Source organism: Lathyrus oleraceus, chromosome 3 (assembly GCF_024323335.1).
Source record: "Lathyrus oleraceus cultivar Zhongwan6 chromosome 3, CAAS_Psat_ZW6_1.0, whole genome shotgun sequence".
In the NCBI taxonomy this organism is placed as follows: domain Eukaryota; kingdom Viridiplantae; phylum Streptophyta; class Magnoliopsida; order Fabales; family Fabaceae; genus Lathyrus; species Lathyrus oleraceus.
In genome coordinates this window covers 248,025,089-248,045,357 of record NC_066581.1, presented here as the reverse complement: position 1 = coordinate 248,045,357, position 20,269 = coordinate 248,025,089, and positions in this window count along the sequence as shown.

Below are 20,269 nucleotides of genomic sequence, written 5' to 3'. Positions count from 1 at the left end.
CAAGTTGTAGGAGCTTGGCTTACTAGTCATGGTCTCTAACTTGTGTTTGTTGCCTATAGTTTTATTGACCGGCCTCAGATAGGTGTGACTACTACATTGGTCCACTTACAATTGCTTAACATAGCGCTAAATTGCTTTATGGCACACTAACACTAACCACTAATTACTAACTTTTAATTCAAGTATTTAATTCTTGCAATTTACTTTAATGCAATTTAATTTCTTGCACATTAATTTATTTGCCTTTTCCCTTTGCTCACTTGAGCTCATGTTTATGTTAATGCAATTTGCCTTTTGCTTACTTGAGCACATTATTGTGTATATACTATTGTGCTTTATTTTGTTTTGTTTGTGTGAACCCAATGCAAATGGAGAAAGGACTTAGATTTAGGAACTTACCTATGCTAATGGAGTTTGAAGAGCAACTAGGCCTCATGCCTTTAGAATGCTAAAATTGTCAAAGAGCAACTAGGCCTCGTGCCCTTAGAATGCTTAATTTTGAAGAAGACATTGAAAGGACCCCTAATTCTAAACTCACTCTTGTCCATTCTTTATTTGTATTGTGGAACTTTTTTATTTGTGTGTTCTTGTGTGCTAGGGATCCCAAACTTGAGCCAAATAGAAGAACCATTGTCATGGACATCCAAGATGAGAGATACAAAAGCCAATTGGAAGATTCCTAGGAGCTTGATTGAATATTTGCTTGATTGCTTGAGTTATTTGCTTATGGCTTGCTAATTCCAAAGGAAAGGAGCAACTTGGATCATCTTTGTGATCTCAAGAAGGGAACTCCAAGTGGTTTTATTTCTCTTCCTTCATCTTTGCATGTTTAGGCCCTAGCCCTTCTCTTCTTCCCTCCACTCTAACCCAAGCCAAACTTTTGTGCAAACATTAACATTGTTTTCAAAAATTAGAAACCTAGGCACTATGCCTTTGATTTTTCCAAACTCTTTTCATAATACTTATTTTGAGTTGAATCTTATGTCAACTTTGGCCTTATTTTGTGAATACTTTTCATTTGTAAATACAACTCACTCAATTGTTCTTTGTAGTTCCAATGACCATTTGTGTTAAAACTTTTTATAAACATTAGCTATTAGGTTTGAGTTATCCTAGAGGTTAATATAATACTCACCTATATCCTTAGTGATGGACTATAAGTCTTCCATGCTTATTATAGGGTTAACCCCTCACTAGCATGTTGAAGATCTCCTCACATGGTGGATTTGTGGTTTTAGGTTGAGTTTTCTCCCTTTGATAACAAAAGACCTTAAGGATTTTGACCAATCAATTCACCAACTTCTTTTGAGATTTTTACCCCGAACTACGAGGTTTTGATCCTATTCTCTTTTAAGATGGTACGTAGGCAATGGGTTTATCCATTCAAACACAAAATTGTAAATAATTTGTATATTCTTTTCTCATCTCCCCAATCATGTTTGCATAAATATTTTCACAAATACCAACCTACCTAACAACATTTGTAAAAAGGGCTCCCTTAGAGTACTAAGGATGTTTTGGGTGCTTAAAACCTTCCCATTGCATAACCAACCCCCTTACCCAGATCTCTGACATTTTTATTAGTTTTTGATTTGATAAAACTTCTTACTTGGCTTTTGTTCGCTTTTTAGCCTTTCCTTTGGACAAATAAAAGTGCGGTGGCGACTCGAATTGTATGATTTACTTTTGATTTAGTCAATAAATCTAAAGGTAACTAATACCATGCTACAACAGTCACTCACCAAACAGATATCTTTATGCATTTGCACCAAATATCTTCGGATAAACCGGACATCAAAAACTTTACATTCACCAGGACAACCATCCACCATGTTCACTGAAGAATTCCCATGAGCGGGAAAAGGATTAGCTTTCACATTAGGCGCGCGGTCTTCAAAAGTTACCATGCCACTCTTCATAAGCTTTTGCACCTCATACTTCAGCGGATAACAATTCTCAATATCGTGTCCAGGTGCACCCTGGTGAAAAGCACAACGAAGTTCGGGTTTATACCACTAAGGAAGTGGTTCTGGGATCTACGGTGGATTTCTTGGTTGAATCAAATTTGTGAGGACGAGGGATGGATACAGTTCTGCATATGACATAGGAATAAGGTCAAAAGAGACCTTCTTCCTCTCAAAGCTCTGTTGCTGGTGATGATTGTTGTTGGAATTGTTGTTGTTGTAGGTGTTTGTTCTTTGTTGCGGTTGTTGTTGTTGAAGTTGATTTTGATACTGATGTTATTGTTGTTGAATCGGTGTTGTTTGCTGATTTGAAAATACTGGAATGACAGAAGATACTTGATGATGATGATGTTGACGGGGTGGTGTATTTCTTCTTGCTTGAGGCCTCATCTGCCTCCCAATAGAGATTAGGTTTGTCTCATTATCCTTCCTCTTGCTGAAACTACTCCCACACTTCTTGCTTGTCGACGCCTCATCTTTTGACAATCGTCCTTCACGGACCCCTTCTTCAACTCTCATCCCCGTGTTTACCATCTCAGTAAAATCACTAGGGGCACTAGCAATCATACATTCATAATAGAATTAACTTAGGGTTTTCAAAAAGATCTTCATCATCTCTTTCTTCTCCAAAGGAGGAGTGATCTGGGCAGCCAACTCTCTCCAACGCTGGGCGTACTCCTTGAATATCTCCTTGTCTTTCTGAGACATGGACCTCAACTTCTCCCTATCTGGCGCCATATTCACATTGTACTTATACTGTTTCACAAAAGCCTCTCCTAGGTCATTGAAAGTGCGGATGCTTGCACTATCTAACCCCATATACCAACGGAGTGCAGCACCTGTCAGAGTATCCTGGAAATAGTGAATCAGCGGTTGATCATTATCTGTCTGGGTTGACATCTTGCGGGCATACATCACAAGATGACTGAGCGGACAAGAGTTCCCTTTGTACTTCTCAAAGTCAGGCACTTTGAATTTCACTGGGATTTTCACATTGGGCACTAAGCACAGTTCAGCAACACTCTTCCCAAACAGATCTTTGCCTCTTAGCATTTTCAACTCCTTGTGCAGCTCAAGAAATTGGTCCTTCATTTCGTCCATATTTTCATGGACATCTGGGCCCTTAGATGGCTCAGAATGATAGATGGTATCCTCTACACGTGGTAAAGTGTGCACAATGGGAGGTGGCACAAACATGACCGGGCTAGATGCCGGTATGGAAGCAAATGTGGGAGCGAAACCTTCTGGCACAAAATTGGGTGGCATTCCCCAAGGGAATCCAGCAGGCAGATTCAGAGTGAAGTGGGCGGTGGCAGTAGGCACAGTAGAGGTAACCACTTTAGAAATGACAGTCCTCGCGGGAGGAGTTGCAGGTGTTGGAGAAGCTTGGCTCTGGGTAGAATAAACTGACTCCATCATGGCAGTCAGCCGGGCAATCTCCTCTTTCAAATCTCGGTTCTCTTGCTCAAGGTGTTCCATGATCTTTGGATGATTAGCTCTGGTGTTGTACCGGTGAGTCAGCTTGGCTAAAGCACAGAAGAATACCAATCAGACACCAGGCAAAAACCTGCTTATGCAAATGATGCATGAAATGCAATGCTTGATTATTTTTACTTTCAAGGAACTTACTATATCATTTGCATATATATATATATATATATATATATATATATATATATATATATATATATATATATATATATATATATATATATATATATATATATATATATATATATATATATATATATATATATATATATATATATATATATATATATATATATATATATATATATATATATATATATATATATATATATATATATATATATATTAAATGGCAATTGCAACAATTTGATATGACCAAAAAATCTCTTTTTATTTATATAAATTGGAAGGATTACACTGAGTATAATTTCAGAAACCAAAATAAAAAGATACAAGAAAAAAAGGAGACTAGTCATCCTAAGGATCCCTAACAACGGTGTCAGAAGATCTGGCTGAAGGCGCATACTTCCTTCAAATGCGACGAATCTCGGTCTCAAAAGAAGCCTTCATCTAAGTCTTCTCGAGGACAAGCTGGTCAACAAGCTTCTTCCAAGCAACAGAAGGCTGAGGTATGCTAGAAGATGAAACCTTTGGCTCTCTCTATCTCTTCGTCACTCGGTCTTCAAGTAGCTCAATCAGTGCATCTTTGTCCTTAGACTCCAACTGCAACTCTTCATGCTTCTTGCTCAAAGCATGGAAACGCTCTTCCCACATATCCCTCTCTTGCTTCATCTTGGCGAGCGCGTCTTCCAACTCCTCTACATCTTGGTTAGGGAGAGTTAATGGCTCAACCACAACCATGGACATAGGTCTTTCACAAGGATAAGGCATCTTCAACTCCATAGCTCTCTTCTTCACCCAAAGAGTGTAAGCTTCCAAAGCTACACAATTGCACGGACCAAGCTCGGATCTTCCTTTCCTATGCACATTATACCAAGCATGCATAATCTTCTGCTTCAAATATTGGGGATCTTTACCCTCTTGATAGAATAGACCTTCTAACAAAGTGTTATTAGGCTTGTCTCTCAAGGGGAACCCAAGTTGACGACGAGCCAAAGCAGGGTTATAGTTAATTCCTCCTTGTGTACCAATGAGAGGCACATTAGAGAATTTACCACAACTATCAATAATCTCCAAACTGCTTAAGGATGGATCATACCAAACTATATCATCATTAGTGAGAGACATAAGTCTCTAAGACCACCTTAGACATTGTTTGTTTGTTCTCCACAAAAGCAGGCGTCTGAGGCAAGTGCAAAATAAACCACTTGTACAAAAGAGGAATGCAACAGACAATCGTTCCACCACCTTTAGAATTCCTTGGATGCAAAGAGAAATACATATCACCCAATAAAGTAGGCAGAGGATTCCCAATCAAGAAAAGTCTAATGGCGTTAACATCAACAAAATCGTCAATGTTAGGGAACAAAGCTAGTCCATAGATGAGCAACACAAAGATAGCTTCAAAAGCGTCAATACTACCAGCTTGAGCAAAAGTAGTAGCTTCCTTGATGAGGAAAACAAATGGCAATCCAAATAACCATTCTTTCTTCACCCAATGAGCCTCTATCTCAGACTTCTTCAAGTGAAGAGCTTCAACAATAATACTATATCGGGGAATCTCCTCCAATCCACTAAAAGGCACACTGCTAGAAACAGGTATCCCCAAAAGATGAGAATACTCCTCTAATGTAGGCACAAGCTGAAAATCTGGGAAAGTGAAACAACGGTAGAGAGGATCATAGAACTGCTCCAATACACTAAACAATCCTTCAACCATATCAGCAGACAAGATGGACAAAAGCTTCCCATGACGTTGTTTGAAGTCCAAGGGATCTAATATAAAAGATGCTAGATTCCTTAACTCTTTCAAATCGGGACATATGAAACTGTACTTCTTAGTGTTCCATCGTCCATAATCCATGGTCTGAAAATATTTGCAAATGATACCTTAGTTCCTTGAAATTTTGTGTGATGAATGTTATGATGCGCATGAAATGCATGAATGCAACAATCACAAGTAAGGGATCACACACAAGGCAAACAAAGGTCAAGGGATGAATCAAGTCATTGTCAAGATCAATCATCCATTTTGGTGGATTATGGTTTACACCTTATCAACACCCAAGTTCCATTGATATTGACAAGACTTGATTGGATCAACCAAGAATCAAGGGTTTGTTGCAAGTCACGAGCATGGAGTATGGGTAAGAACCATCCCAAAGGAGTGAACTAAGGATAAAGACCTGTAGATCATGTTCTAAAAAGTTCCCAGAGTCTTAATTCCATCTATCAGATATTACAGGTTAAGATGATTGAGTCATCGACCCATAATATTCTTAAGAGAAATCGTCTGAGTGTAGTATCGCGTAACAACTGTTATCAAGTCTACACCTGAACAGTTTCCACACTACGTCCTAAATAGGCCAAGATGGGTTAGGTGTTCTAAGGTCCTCAGCTTCTCAGACCCAATTAGAAATAGTAATGCCTAACCATAAATACTGGTGTGACATTTCCAAATCCAAAGGAGTCTCCACTGAGCAGATGGATCTCAAGCCAACTTGTTAACGACTACTCCACACAAGTCGAACATGACTATACCATCCTCCTATCTTAATTGCACTCAAGTTCGGGTTAGAACTTATCTCACCACTCAGAGATCACCAAGCACAACAATCAGATTATATCACACATACATATATATAAACATTACATATATACAAATATATACACACAAAAAGTAGGCTAAACCCACTGGAGACTACTCCCCAGCAGAGTCGCCACCGCGCTTTTATAGTTTCCAAGAAAAAAGGGAAAAGTACGAACAAAACCCAAATAGTAAGAATTTTTCAAATAAAAACTAATAAAAGTCAGAGATCACAGGTAAGGGGGTTGGTTACACAGAGGGAAGGCGTTAGCACCCAAAGTGTCCTAGGTACTCCTAGGGAGCCCTTTTTGTGTGCATATGTATTTTGTACAAATGGATGTTTAAAAAATAGAATGGGGGATGAGAAAAAGAATTCATTAATTATATTTTTGTGTTTGACAAGACCTTCGGTCTTGTGCCTACGTACCAACATAAGAATGATGGATCAAAACCTCGTAGTTCGTGCTATAAATTTCAAAGTGAGTATGTTGGTTTTAACAAAATTAAGTTTGAAAGGCACAAAGGCCTAAAATGGTTTGAATGAGTTAGTTCTTTTTGGCTTTTTTGAAAGATTAAGTCAAGTATGGTTAAGTTTATTTACAAGTTTGATTTAAGAAAGTAAGTTTGAAATACAATGGCATAAGGCCAAAGTTTCTATCTTTTTTTGAAAGTGGTCAAAGTTTAGAACAAAAGTAGCTCACACAAAGAAGGTTTTAAAATTGGAGGGAGAGATTTTGAAATTAAAGAAATGGGGAGAAGATGAAGAGACTACCCTATGCACAAAATTTAAAAGTTTAAAGTTGAAAAGATCTGACCAAATGGGTAGCAATCCAATAGATAAGTATGTCAATAGAAACCCAGAATTCCCTTGGACTTTTTTGATTCAAGCAACACACAAATGCACAATTATATCAATCTTGAAGAGCAAAGGCATCAAATAAAGATGGCCTCATTCAAGCTTATCCACTTTATGATCTTCTTCAAAGTAGCCCTTGCAATAGATGAATTTCATAAGTCACAGGTTCAACATAACAGCTTAACCATGATCAAAGTTGTAGATGAACTGGAGAGATCTCAAGTGATGTATCAGATGAATTACAAATTCCAAGCACTTGATTCTTCAATAAATTGGCATTGGCCAAGTCCATTATCAAAGGGATGTTGCCTAAGTTCTAAGTCCAATTGGGCAAGATCACACCAACAGTCCACTCAAAAGTCTTTTAGGGTTTTTGTTATTATTATGTACATTAGTGGTCAAAGACCACACAAACAAGCAAACAAAATAATATCACACAATATGGTCCAAGTGGACAAAGTGAAAATTACATTAACATAATCAATTAGAATGATATGTACAATGGCAGATGATAATAGAATACTAAAGTAAATTTGCATCAAAGTAAAGACTTGAAGTTAAAAGTTAATAATTAGTAAGTTAGTAGTTAGTTTTGTTTTGATTTTAATTTCAAGACATTCTTTGGAGAACACTCAACCCAATTGCCACAAGCATGGATCCTTGAACCAAAACATCTTCCAAAGGAAGGAAAGAATGCCAAGTTTCCACACAATACCATGGAAGAGGGGAGACTTACAATCTCACTAACTAGAATGCTTATGCCTTTTGTGTCATAAATTCAGCGCTATGTTAAGCAATCGTAATTGGACTTATGTAGAAGTCACAACTATTTGAGGTCGGGAAATAGACTTTTGGTGTTAATGCATGTTGGAGACATAGTATTATGAACTATGCTCATTAAACATACCACACACAAAAAATATGCAAAAGGTGTGACCTAACCTCATTCATACTCATGTTAATCTTTCAATCAACTAGCATTAGGACTTTGAGATGTCATTGGCCAAATGGAAAGGAATGGATGAAGAAGGGGAATTAGATGAAGAGGGAAGGGATGAATGAGATCACAAATTGGTCAATAGAGGACTTTTACCAAATTAATATTATTCATTCATTTTGGGAGATGGAATGTACATTCCATCAATCCCCTAAATGCAATAATATTAACTTGACAAAGTCAAATCCACCTTGACCAAGGCCCAACAACAAATAAGAAACTCATTTAAGTCAATACAAATGGTCAACATAATTAAAATGGCATTTAATCAATTAAAAATATTAAAATAATGCATTAAAATAAAATATGTTTTGTCCAAATCCTAAAATCACATCAAAACACCAAATAAATGGCCATGTGATTTATCATAGGTCAAACAAGGTCAAAGGACCTTGGATAAAAAATTTCATAATTTTTGGACACTTAAAAATATTTTTAAATAATTAAAAACAAATTCAAAATCAATTAATCCATGAAAAATATTAATAATGATCCAAAAAATAATTTTAATTCAGAATATGAAAGAGAAAAATATTTGAAATTTTTTGGTGAAAGTCTCATATTTTTTGGATCAATATTAAATTTATTATGAATTATTGAAGAAAATGGAATAAAAATGAAATTCAGAAAATTCAAAAATACGTGGTCCATCAGATCTCCCTCATTAATTGAGGTGGCAGATCTGATGATCCAAAACACGCGTTCCATGTGTTCCTTAGTCAAACGCGTTGTAACATGAGTAATCACAAGGAACGGCTATGATTAGAACGTGGTGCTTAGATCCCATGGTCTCGATGCTAGACACATCATCGCCGGAGCCAGAGCTTCGGTCATCTTCCTCGGTGAGCTCCACCGGACTGGTCAAGATGAACCATCACTAAAATTCAAAACAGGGACATGATTTTAAAGAGAAAACATCACTGAACGCGAATATCACCTCCAATTCACCCAATTCCAAATATCTTAAGAGATGTGTGGAATTGAAAAATGAGGTTCATGGTCTGAGTTGCTTCGATTTGGCCTCAAAGCAACTCAATCTTCTTGCCTACATTGGTAGGACTTCAGACAACACAAGAATCAATGGAATTGAGCAAGAATCAAGGAGAATCAAAGAGTTTAAAATTTCTACAAATTACCTTCAATGGAGGTCTGAGCTTGCTAGATCTTGATCTAAATCGTGCTTGGCTTCACTTCACTTGCTTGCAGGAAGAGAATGGAAAGGCTTAAAAGCAATGGACTCCTGGAGAATTGAATTCCAAAACAGTGGAGATTCAAGCTCAAATTCAAATGAATTTATTAGGGTTATCCTCTTAGAATGAAGGGTTTTCCATGGGGATTCAAAGCTGGCGCAAGGTGTGTCTGATTTCTGAGCATAAGGGCCTCAATTTATAGGGAAATCAAATGATATTTGCACACTCTTTCCACTTTCCAAATTTGGTAAAATGATGATGCCATGCTGCATGGGCGCGCATAGGCCCATGGAGTGATGATTTGAAATTCCAAATGAATGACCAGATGCTTTGGAGATGGATTGGATTGCAAGGTACATGTGTATTGTCACTTGAAGATTGATCCATGCCAAATGATATCAGCCTGTTTAAGCCATGCGCAGCTTATGCATTTCAAGTCCAAAATTAATGAATTTGATCTCTTTGGAAAGGTGAGATCAAGAGGAACACGTTTTATGTTGAACACTTTTTCATTTGGATCTTGGAACTTGGAGATATTTGAGGTGGAAGTTTGGAAAAATTTGACATATCAAAAATTTTCTAAGTGTCAAGCCATATGTCTCAATATTCCACCTTGCTTAATATTTTATAGGAGCTTCAAATGAGAAAAGTGTCTTCATCAAAGTTGTATCTCTCTCAAACACCTTCAAAATGGTCACAAATTTCATGTCATTTGGATTTGAAATGATAGAGTTATGCATTTTTGAAGTTTGGAAAAATCACTTGATCAATGGTATAGGTCAAAAGTGACCTGTAATGTAGCCTCATATCACATGTTCAAAGAAGTTGAATTAGCTCCCACTCCAAACATAAAAGTTTAATTAGACACATTGAATTTAATTTTGCAACTTGGAAATATTTCATCTCATAAAAATTGAGCAAGTTATGGTCTTAGGAAGTTGACTTTCAAATTAGGGTTTAGACAAAATGACCTATAATGTTTCAACATAGAAAATGATTTTCTGAGCAAAACTAGCTCTAGGTATCAACATGAAAGTTGTTTATAATGTAATTTAGAGTAAGTTTTCGCTTGGAATAATTTTAATATGGTGAAAATTGTAGGAGATAGGGTCTAGGGAGACCGAGTTTTGATCAGATGAATTCATCTGGCCAACCACCATCAACCAACTTGCTAACTTCCAATTCTCTTGACTTTCTTGGCTCATGGTAGACCATATATGCATAAGATGATGAAATTTGAAGTGTCCCTTGAGAAATTTGATCAATTGGTGAGATGGCTTGTTGGAGAAGTTACTCAAGATACCCAGTCAAACTAGGGTTTCCAAGGCAAATCACCCTCAAACTCTTGAAGCAAACTTGATCAATATAACATGTAGAGATCATTGGGACTCATATATGATGCTTACAACCATTCTTGCATCAATGATTGGTTGTTCTCTTTGTTCATAAGGGTCTCAAACCCTAGATGTGATCAATGAATCAATGAGATCATGCCCTACCTACAAAAAGTTAGATAGATGCAAAGACATATTTTTGGTATTTTAGTTAGTAAAATGATAATATACAAGTATGATATAATCACCAAGATGCTTGGTGATCTCTCCCAAACAAACCCAATGAAAAGGGGTAAGGAGGATGCCAATATATGATCCCAATGCTAATGCTTATGATGAAAATGCATGAGGGATCTTAGGGTCAAAATTGGGGTCTTACAACATTAACACCTAAATTTTTATTTCTCTGCCTCATATAGTTGTGACTTCTACATAAGTCCAATTACGATTGCTTAACATAGAGATAAATTTGACCCTCAAGGCATATCATTCTAGTAAGTGAGATTGCAAGTCTCCAATTCTTTATGGCATTGTGTGGAGACTTGGCCTTTTTCCCTTTCATGGGAGGTAGTGGCATACTTGTTGAATTATCCAAGTTGGATCCCTTCTCATGGAAGATGTCTTGGTTTAAGGATTCATACTTGTGAATGAATGCTTAAGTGTTCTCCAAAGAATGACTTAATCAATTAAAAATCACCACTAACACTTGACTAACTTTTGTCTAACATTTGACTAATTCTTGTTAATATTGTTTTACTTTCAAGTCATTTACTTTATGTAATTTAAATTTCAGTCATTTATCATTCATTGCCATTTATATTTCATTTAACTTGTTTGTGTTTATGTCATTTGAGCCATATCTTGTGATTGTATATATTATTTGTGTATTTTGGTTTTGTTTGTGGTCTTAGGACCTTAAATTACCTAATAACAACAAAAACACAAAAAAAAATCTGGTGGACTGTTGATCTTGATTTGCACTTTTGGACTTAGGATTAGGCAATATTCCCTATTCTAAAAGGACTTGGCCAATGCCAACATTATGAGACTGAGCTATTGTGAACTGAGTCTTCATCTGATATAAGCCTTGGGATTTGTTTGAATTCGTCTGCTACTCTATCTTTGTGCTTAATTGTTATTTTGATCCCGTGTCTGATGCTTTGTTATGAGTTGATCAAGGAATATTTCATCTGATATATTGGAAGACAAAGAAGACTGCTAGCTATGGGAATTGCTTGCTTGGATGTGACTATCTTTATTTGATGCCTTGATCTTCATGATGTCTGGATATTGCTCATTGCTTATTGGTTATTGGTTATTGCTCGATTAAAAGTCCAAAGGAAAATGGGTTTCTATATGATATTATTGTCTGTTGGATTGCATCCCATTGGTTAGATCTTTTCAACTCTTAACTTTTAAATTTGTGCTTAGGGTAGTCTCTTCATATCCTCCAACTTCTTAAATTTCAAAATATCTCCCCCTTTTCAAAAACTCTATTTGCTTGTGATTCAAACTTAGACCATGTTTTAATGATTATAAACTTTGGCCTTATGCCATTGAATTTTCAAACCCTTTATTAAATAAAATTTTGTAAATAAACTTAATCATATTGACTTAAAATTTCAAAAGACAAAAAGAACTAACAACCTCATTCAAATTTTCGGCCCCTTGGTGCCTTTTCACTTAAACTTTTGTTAAAAATAATTCATCAACTTTGAAATTTTTACCACGAACTACGAGATTTTGATCCCTCATTTTTATGTTGGTACGTAGGCACAAGTCCAAAGATCTTGTCAAACACAAAAATATAATCAATGAATTCTTTTCTCATCCCCACACTCTATTTTTATCAAACATCTTTTATACCGAAAACACATACACACATAAAAAAGGGCTCCCTAGGAGTACCTAGGATACTTTGGGTGCTAACACCTTCCCTCTGTGTAACCAACCCCCTTACCTGTAATCTCTGGCATTTTATTAGTTTTGATTTGAAAACTTCTTATCTTTGAGTTTTGTTCGTACTTTTTCTTTTGCCTTTGGAAATAATAAAAGCCAATGACGACTCTAGTTTTATTAACATTAAGCTTATCCATAGCTTGATGGTCATGAATTTACCGTTACAGAAATTAAATGGCGACTCTGCTGGGGAGTAGTCCTCAGTGGGTCTAGGCTACTTTTTATGTGTATATATTTGTATATTTGATGTTTGTATATTGTTTGTGTGATATAATTTGTCTGTTGTGCTTGGTGATCTCTGAGTGGTGAGATAAGTTCTAACCCAAACTTGAGTGCAATTAAGATAGGAGGATGGTATAGTCATGTTCAACTTGTGTGGAGTAGTCCTTAACAAGTTGGATTGAGACCCATCTACTCAGTGGATACCCTTTTGGAGTTACTAATGTCACACAAGTTATTTATGGATAGGCATTACTTTCTCTGATTTAGGGTCCGAGAAGCTGAGGACCGTAGAACATTTAACCCAACTTGGCCTATTTAAGACGTAGTGCAGAGACTGTTCAGGTGTAGACCTGATAACAGTTGTTATCCGATGCTACACTCAGATGAGTTTCACTTGAGAATATTATGGGTTGATAAGTTAGTCATCCTAACCTATAATATGCGATAGATGGGATCAAGACTCTGGGAACTTTTTAGAATGTGATCTACAAGTTTTTATCCTTAGTACACTCCCTTTGGGATGGTTCTTAACCTGACTCCATGCTCGTGACTCATAACAAACCCTTTGATTCTTGGTTGATCCGATTAAGTCTTGTCAATATCAATGGAACTTAGGTGTTGATAAGGTGAAAAACCATAATCCACCAAAATGGATGATTGATCTTGATGATGACTTGATCCATCCCTTGACCTTTGTTTGTGTTTGCCTTGTGTGTGATCCCTTGTTTGTGATTGTTGCATTCATGCATACATGTGCATCATAGCATTCATCACAGAAAATTAAATTTCAAGGAAACTGAGGTCTTGTTTGCAAATATTTTCAGACCATGGATTATGGATGAAGGAACACTAAGAAGTACGGTTTCAGATGTCCTGATTTGAAAGAGCTATGGAAGTTGTCATCTTTTGTACTAGATCCCTTGGATTTCAAACGACATCATGGAAAGCTCTTGTCTGTATTATCTGCTGATGTTGTTAAAGGACTTCTGAGTGTGTTGGTTCAGTTTTATGATCCTCTCTACTGGTGCTTCACTTTTCCTGATTATCAGCTTGTTCCTACGTTGGAGGAGTATGCCCATCTCTTGGGAATACCCGTATATGATAAGGTACTTTTTAGTGGATTGGAGGATATTCCCAAATCTCATGTCATAGGTAAAGCTCTTCATCTTAAGAAATCTGACATTGATGCTCAATGGATGAAGAAAAGAGGTATTCTTTGGTTGACTTTTGAGTTCCTCACTGGTAAATCTATTGTCTTTTCGCAAGCTGGTAGCATGGATGCTTTTGAAGCCATCTTTGTTTTGCTCATCTATGGTTTAACTTTGTTTCCTAACATTGACGGTTTTATTGATGTTAACGCCATTAGAATCTTCTTGATTGGGAATCTCGTTCCTACTCTGTTGGGCGACATGTATTTCTCTTTGCATTTGAGGAATTCTAAAGGTGGTGGGACTATTATGTGTTGTGTTCCTCTTCTGTACAAGTGATTTATTTTGCACTTGCCTCAGACGCCTTCTTTTTTGGAGAACAAGCAATGCCTACGGTGGTCTTAGAGACTTATGTCTCTCACTAATGATGATATTGTTTGGTATAATTCTACATTGAGTGGTGTGGATATTATTGATAGTTATGGTGAGTTCTCTAATGTGCCTCTTATTGGTACACAAGGAGGAATCAACTACAACATTGCTTTGGCTCGTCGTCAACTTGGGTTCCCCTTGAGAGATAAACATAATAACACTCAGTTAGAAGGTCTATTCTATCAAGAGGGTAAAGATCCCCAACATTTGAAGCATAGGATGATACATGTGTGGCATAATGTGCATAGGAAAGGAAGATCCAAGCTTGGCCCGTGCAACTGTGTAGCTTTGGAAGCTTACACTATTTGGGTGAAGAAGAGAGATTTGGAGCTAAAGATGTCGTATGCTTGGGAAAGACCTATGTCTATGGTTATGGATGAGCTATCAACTCTCCCTAACCAAGATGTAGAGGAGATGGAAGACGCACTTGCCAAGATGAAGCAAGAGAGAGATATGTGGAAAGAGCAGTTCCATGCTCTGAACCGAAAGCATGAAGAGTTGCAGCTTGAGTCAAGGGACAAAGATGCACTTATTGAGATTCTTGAAGACCAAGCAGTGAAGAGACAGAGAAAGCTAGAGGGTCTATCATCCTCTAGTGTGCCTCTACCTTCCGGTGCTTGGGAGAAGATTGTTGATTAGCTAGTTTTTGAGAAGGCTCAGATGAAGACATCCTTTGAGTCTAAGATTCGATGCATCCGAAGGAAGTATGCACCCATAGCCAGACCACCTGATGCAATTGCTAGGGATCCTTAGGATGATAGTTTCCTTTTCTCTTGTATTCGTATTTTGGTTTCTGAAATTATACTTAGTGTAATCCTTCCAAATTTTATGAATAAAAAGAGATTTTATGGTCAATCAAATTGTTGTTATTATTATTATTCGTATATATATATATATATATATATATATATATATATATATATATATATATATATATATATATATATATATATATATATATATATATATATATATATATATATATATATATATATATATATATATATATATATATATATATATATATATATATATATATATATATATATATATATATATATACAAATAAGACTTCATATGTTCCTTGAAATTACAAACAATAAAAAACATTACATTTCATGCATCATTTCCACAACAGGTTTGTCCGCCAAATGTCTTATCAGTTCTTCTTCTGTGCATCAGCCAAGCTGACTCACTGTTACAATACTCGCGCTAATCAACTAAGGATCATGGAGCATCTAGAGCAAGAGAACCGAGAGTTGAAGGATAAGATCGCCAGATTAACAACTTTGATGGAATTTGTGACTGCTGCCCAAAATCAGTCATCACCAACTCCTATAACTCCTCCCCAGAGGACTGTTATTTCTGAGGTTGCTACCTCAATCGTTCCTGTTGCTGCTGCAAGTCAATCTATTCCTTCTATGCCTGCTGGATTTCCTTGGGGAATGCCGTCAAATTTTATGCCAGAAGGGTATGCGCCCACCTTTGTCTCTCCACCGACATCTAGCCCGGTCATGTCAGTACCACCTCCTGTTGTCCATATTCTTCCTCGTGTTGGGGTTACTGTCTATCATTTTGAGCCATCTGAGGGCCCGGACGTATATGAAAAGATGGATGAGATGAAAGATCAATTCCTCGAGCTGTGTAAAGAGTTGAAGACTCTAAGAGGTAAAAATTTGTTTGGGAAAAATGTTGTTGAACTCTGCTTGGTCCCGAATGTTAAGATCCCGGTGAAATTCAAGGTCCCCGACTTTGAAAAGTACAAAGGGAATACTTGCCCTCTAATCCATCTTGTTATGTACGCCAGAAAAATTTCTACTCAGACTAGTAATAATCAGTTCCTGATTCACTATTTCCAAGACAGTTTGACTGGAGCTTCCTTGAGGGGGTATATGGGTTTGGACAGTGCAAGAATTCGTACTTTCAACGACTTAGGCAAGGCCTTTGTCAAGCAGTATAAGTATAATATGGATATGGCGCCTGATAGAGACCAATTGAGGTCTATGTCTCAGAAAGATAAGGAGACATTCAAAGAGTATGCCCAGAGATGGAGAGATCTAGATTCCTAGATAAGTCCACCTCTTAAGGAGAAGGAAATGACGAAGATATTCTTGAAGACGCTGAGTTTGTTTTATTACGAATGTATGATTGTGAGTGCCCGCAATGACTTTACCAAAATGGTAAACATGGGGATGAGGCTAGAAGAAGGAGTCCATGAAGGACGTTTGTCTAAAGAAGAAGCATCATCCATCAAGAAATATGGTAGGAGTTTCTCCAAGAGAAAGGAGGGAGAAACTAATTCAATGTCAGTAAGGAGGTAGAGGATGTCTCATGTCAGGAAGAGTTCTCAACCCCGTCAACATCAACATTAAGTTTCCTCAGTAATTCCGGTTTTTTCCAATAACTCTAACAATCAATCAATTCTAGTTCAACAACAACAACATCAACAACAACCGCGACAAAGAACCAACTACAACAACAATAATCATCAAGAAAGCTTTAAGAGGAAGAAGGTCTCATTTGACCCTATTCCTATGACGTATGCAGAATTGTACCCATCTTTGGTTCTTAAAAATCTCCTTCAGCCGAGAAATCCTTCGCAGTTCCCTGAGCCACTACCATGGTGGTTCAAGCCAGACCTTCACTGTGCCTTTCACCAGGGAGCCCCTAGCCATGACATAAAGAACTATTATCCATTGAAGTATGAGGTTCAGAAGCTGGTAAAAAGTGGTATGGTGTCCTTCGAGGACAAAGCGCCTAATGTGAAAGCCAGTCAGTTGCCTTCTTATGGTAACGCTTCTGTCAACATGGTGGACGGATGTCCAGGGAATTTCCAAGTTTTTGATGTGAGACGTATCTGAAGATCTTTGGTGGAGATGCATAAGACCATATGTTTAATCAGTGATTGTGAACATGACCATGATGGCTGTGTCATTTGTAGCGTGAACCCCCGTGGGTATATGATTATCAAGAGGGATATCTAAAAGTTGATGGATGAGAATGTAATCCAGATTCAACAGTCAAGGGATATGGGATATGTGAATGTGATTGTGCCAGTGTTTAAGACCCTTGAGCGGGTAGTTATTCAGTTTGATAGCAATAGCATTAATAATGTTAATAGATCGGTATCGCTGATGGTTATACGGTTAGAGGGCCCTGTCCCGTATGCATCTGATAAAGCGGTGCCATATCAATACAATGCCACTAGGATAGAAAATGGTCAAGAGGTTCCTCTACCAGTTGCAGATTCAGTAGTGAACATCCCAGATATAGCAAAGGTGACCCGTAGCGGTCGTGTGTTCGGTCCAATTTTTCCAAAAGAAGTAGAAGATGTTGCAGCAAGTAAGAAGGAAGAGATTCCAGTAGTGAATCTGATTAGTGATTTAACGTGTCAGTCTGGTGAGTCCAACAAGTTGAAGACCAACGATGATGATGAGGTGATAAAGTTGATCAAAAGAAGTGAATTCAATGTTGTAGAGCAGCTTCTCCAGACTCCGTCAAAGATCTTCATGCTATCACTACTGATGAATTCTGAAGCACATAGGGAGGCATTGCAGAAAGTGTTGGAACAAGCTTACGTTGAGCATGATGTGACCGTGGATCAGTTTGACCACATAGTTGCCAACATTACTTCTTGTAATAACCTAAATTTTTGTGATGAAGAGCTTCCTAAGGAAGGCAAATATCATAATTTGGCGCTGCACATTTCTATGAATTGCAAGAAGGACGCTATGTCCAATGGGTTGGTTGACACTGGGTCATCTTTGAATGTGCTTCAAAAATCAACTTTGTCAAGACTCTCTTACCAAGGCACCCCAATGAGGTACATCGGTGTGATTGTCAAAGCGTTCAACGGTTCTCGTAAAACTGTCATTGGTGAAGTGGACCTTCTAGTCAAGATAGGTCCGAGTGATTTCCAGATTACTTTCCAGGTAATGGACATCCACCCGGCCTACAGTTGCTGGTTAGGAAGGCCATGGATTCATGAAGCAGGAGTTGTGATGTCTACTCTACACCAGAAGCTGAAATTTGTGAAGAACGGCAAGCTTGTCGTTATTGGTGGAGAAAAGGCATTATTGGTGAGCCATCTGTCATCTTTCACGTACGTTGATGCTGAGGAGGAGGTTGGAACGCCATTTTAAGCCTTATCTATTGCTGATGAAATGAAGAAAACCGGGGCACCCATGTCTTCTTTGGAAGATGCACAAGAGGCTATTGAAGTTGGCAGCCTTGACAAATAGGGTCGTGAGGTAGAGATTGTCGAGAACAAGAATAGAGTTGGATTGGGATTTCAACCAGGGTCATTTAATAAAATACAACTTTCATGGGAATGATCAACACTCAGCTGCCATTATTGAAGACAATGGTGATGAAGACGAAGCTTGCGCCAAATTTGTGACGCATGGCCAGACTTGCAACAGTTGGGTTGCTGTTGATGTTTCTGTTGTCATTCTCCGTCCTAAGTAATTTATTTTTTTATTGCTTTAAGAAAAATACTTCTCCTATGCCTAAGGGAGAAGTGAACATTGTTGGGGATTTTACTATTATCATCAATAAAATACAACTTTTATTCATCCAAATCTATGATGTTTTATTTTTACTTTTTGCTTTTTCTGAAAAATGGTAATCACAAAAACGTAAATAAATAATAATCTTCCATCTGCATAATATTTGTTTGCACTCCGTTTCTCTAAAATCAAAATATCAAATCATTATGCAGGTTGGTTCTCAAACCCATTGAATACAATGATCTTACTCCCTCTTCAAACTTTGATTTCCCTGTGTTTAAAGTTGAGGAAGAGATTGATGGTGAAGAGGTGTCTGATGAATTACATCATTTACTTGGGCATGAGGAAAAATTCATTTAGCCATTTGAAGAGCAGATTAAATTAGTCAACTTGGGTTCCTATGATGATCTGAAGGAAGTCAATATAGGGTCTCAAATGTGTCCAGAAGCTAAGAAGGGGTTGATTGATCTTCTTCGAGATTATTCTGATGTGTTTGCTTGGTGCTATCAAGCTATGCCTGGGTTGGATTTTGAGATTATGGAGCATAGATTGCCGTTGAAGCCAGAATGCCCGCCGGTCGAGCAGAAGTTGAGGAGAACTCATCCTGATATGGCAGTAAAGATCAAAGAGGAAGTGCAGAAGCAGATTGATGTTGGTTTTCTTATAACCTCCGAGTATCCGCAGTGGATGGCCAACATTGTGCCTATTCCTAAGAAAGACGGAAAAATCTGCATGTGTGTTGATTATAAAGATTTGAATAAAGCCAGTCTAAAAGATGATTTTCCTCTGCCAATATGTTGGTAGACAATACGCTAAGTTCAAAGTCTTTTCGTTTATGGACAGATTTTCTGGTTATAATCAAATCAAGATGACACCTGAAGATATGGAGGAGACCACATTCATTAAACCCTGGGGAACATTCTATTATAGAGTGATGCCTTTTTAGTTTAAAGAATGATGTTGCAACGTACCAGAGAGCTATGTCCACTCTTTTTCATGATATGATTGCTAAATGAAGTGATGAAGAAGAATATATTGAGCATTTGTTGAAGTTATTCCAGCGTTTGAGGAAGTACAAACTTCCCTTGAATCCCAATAAGTGTACTTTTGGTGTTCGTTCTGGTAAGTTGTTGGGCTTTATTGTCAGCGAGAAGGGTATTGAAGTTGATCCTGCCAAGGTCAAAGCAATTCAAGAAATGCCTGCACCCAAAACTGAGAAGCAAGTCAGAGGTTTTCTTGGCCGCTTGAACTATATCTCAAGATTTATATCGCATATGACTGTCAGCTGTGCGCATATATTCAAGATTCTTCGGAAAGATCATTCTTGTGATTGGACCTAAGATTTCCAGAAAGTTGTTGACAGTATCAAAGAAAATCTGCTTGAGCCTCCGATTTTGTCTCCACCTATTGAAGAAAGACCATTGATCATGTATTTGACTATGATTGAAGAGAGTATGGGTT